Raw genomic sequence first — 2764 nt, forward strand, 5'->3', positions numbered from 1 at the left:
GGCTGTTTGCAGCTGGTCACACACCCTTCAGGGTGGGGGTCCCCACTGGGGTGCCTGGCCAGCCTGGGTGAGGGGCTGAGGGCTGTTTTCAGGCTGGCGGGTGACTGAAGCTCCCAACCGCTCCTTTTTTTCTTTTATTCTGGGCCAGCGTTAGCTCTGGCTCCAGCTCTGAGGCATCTGTTGCTTAAAGAAGGTATCTGGTTTATTTGGGTTCTGTAATCAAAACACTGTATCAACTCCAGCTCTGAGATTCCAGCACGCTGAAAGCAGATTTCTGGGGGTTTGTTTAGCTTCTATATTTGTAACAATGTTTCAAACTGCAAGCTCAGAGGCCAGCAGTGGCAGGCAGGGAACGTTGGAGTCCTTCGTCACTGAAGCAAACAAGCCTCATGTTAGCTTCAAGCTGCCTGGCCGCCGGCCGCCATCTTGGCTGGCAGTTAATTTGCATATCACCCTGATTAGCCAATGGGAAGGGTAGCGGATGTACGCTAATTACCATGTTTCTCTTTTATTAGATAGGATATCCACACACATAAAATATAGAAAAGAATAAAGAGGAGGGTAAAATTAATCTGAATTCCTTTGACTCTGATATCTCATTTATACCCTTGGGATTTTAATTCATAGAGATGACTGGTAAAGACATGGAAAGACCAAAACCATTGAAAGCATCAACATATTACTTGAATTTTCAGGACAAGGGGGAATGCCGGGCCAAGCAGACCCACAGAGGAAGCATCAGGTTTGATCAGAGAACAGCTACCAGGAGCCAGGGAAACACCTAGGCCTAAGACTTTATTGGAATTTTCCCAGGAAAGGCAAAGCAGGGCAGAATAAGTGTCTAGGGTTGGTTAGTTTGAATAAATCTGATGGATTTGGGAGCATAAGGGCTGTCTGGTACTTGGTCTTGGGGCAATGTAGGGCAGGGGAAAGATTGAGTTACTTTGTAAGAGTTAGCTAAAGGGAGTAGTTGGCTTCTTAATGAGATGTGTACTCCTAAATTTGTTTACTTTCTTTAGAAATCAGCCAAGGGAGGGATGGTCCCTTCCCTGGTCTATAAGGTCCCTCAAGATGTCAAGACATCATGAGACACAGAAAATTAAAAACATGACCAATATGCCTAAGGACTTTTGTTAACATATAATTTGATGTACACTTTCATATACATGAACACATACACATAAGCATGTGAGGATCTACACATGACCACAAGCACACAGATATAAAGGTGGTTGATTTTTTAATTTAATTTCTTATTTTTCAATTACAGTTGGCATACAATATTAAAACAGTTTCAGGTGTACAACCCAGTCATTATACAGGTATCTACTCTAATAAAAGAGAAACATGCAAGTTGGTGTCACTCTGCTACACCCACCAGCCAATCAGAGCGACTATGCAAATTAACCCAACAAAGATGGCAGTTAATTTGTATACGCAGGCTTGGAGCGAAGACTGAAGGCTCTGGCCGGAGTGAAGACTGAAGACTGAAGATTGAAGAGTCTTGGCTTCTCTGCTGCAGGTGCTGCAGAAAAGCCAAGCCTCACTGCAGCCCCAGTGGAGAAGCCAAGTCTCTCTGTGGCCGGACCAAAGGCCTGGGTCTGGGTGCTGGAGGAAAACCGGTGCCAGCAACAAGGGGAAGGAAGGCCTATTGTGCGAATCTTTGTGCAACAGGCTTCTAGTAATATATAACTTACTAAGTGATCAACCCAATAAACCTAGTACCCATCTGACACCACAGTTTTTACAATATTATTGACTATATTTCCTATGTTACACTTTACATCTCTGTGACTATTCAGTAACTACTAATTTGTACTTCTTAATCTCTCTCCCTTTTCCACTCATCCCCACAACCATCTGACAACCATCAGAATGTTCTCTATGAATTTATTTCTGTCTGCTTGTTCGTTTATTTTGTTTTTTAGATTTCACATGTAAATGAATCATACTGGCATTTGTCTTCCTCTGTCTGACTCATTTAATTCAGCACAATACATCTAGGTTCATCCATGCTGCTGCAGATAGCAAGATTTTATTCATTTTTATTGCTAAGTTATATTCCATTGTATATATGCACCACTTCTTTATCCACTCGTCTACTGATAGACACTTAGATTGCTTCCATAGCTTGGCTATTGTAAATAATGCTGCAGTAAACATACGGATGCATGTCTTTTTCATTTAGTATTTTGGGTTTCTTCAGATGTATACCCAGAAGTAGAACTGCTAGGTCCTTCTTTGTCTCTTGTTATATAACCTTAGTTGTTTTGTGTTTTTTTTAACCTTAGTTTTAAAATCTATTTTATCTGGTATAAGTATTGCTATCCCCACTTTTGTTTGTTGTTTTTATTTTTTATTTTTTATTACAAAGGGTATTACATATGTGTCCATTTTTCCCCCCGCCCAAGACAGTCCCCTAGCCTCTCCTATCCCCCAGTGTCTTATGTCCATTGGTTATGCTTATATGCATGCATACAAGTCCTTTGGTTGATCTCTTACCCCCCTACCTCCCGCCCCCCAACCCTCCCCGGCCTTCCCGCTGCAGTTTGACACTCTGTTTGAGGCCGCTCTGCCTCTGTATCTATTATTGTTTAAAAGTTTATAATGGTCTCAATTATCCATGAGTAAGTGAGATCATGTGGTATTTTTCCTTCATTGACTGGCTTATTTCACTTAGCATAATGCTCTCCAGTTCCATCCACACTGTTGCGAATGGTAGAAGTTCCTTCCTTTTCACAGCAGCATAGGATTCCATTGTGTA

This window comes from Myotis davidii, unplaced genomic scaffold (assembly GCF_000327345.1).
Source record: "Myotis davidii unplaced genomic scaffold, ASM32734v1 scaffold137, whole genome shotgun sequence".
NCBI classification, from domain to species: domain Eukaryota; kingdom Metazoa; phylum Chordata; class Mammalia; order Chiroptera; family Vespertilionidae; genus Myotis; species Myotis davidii.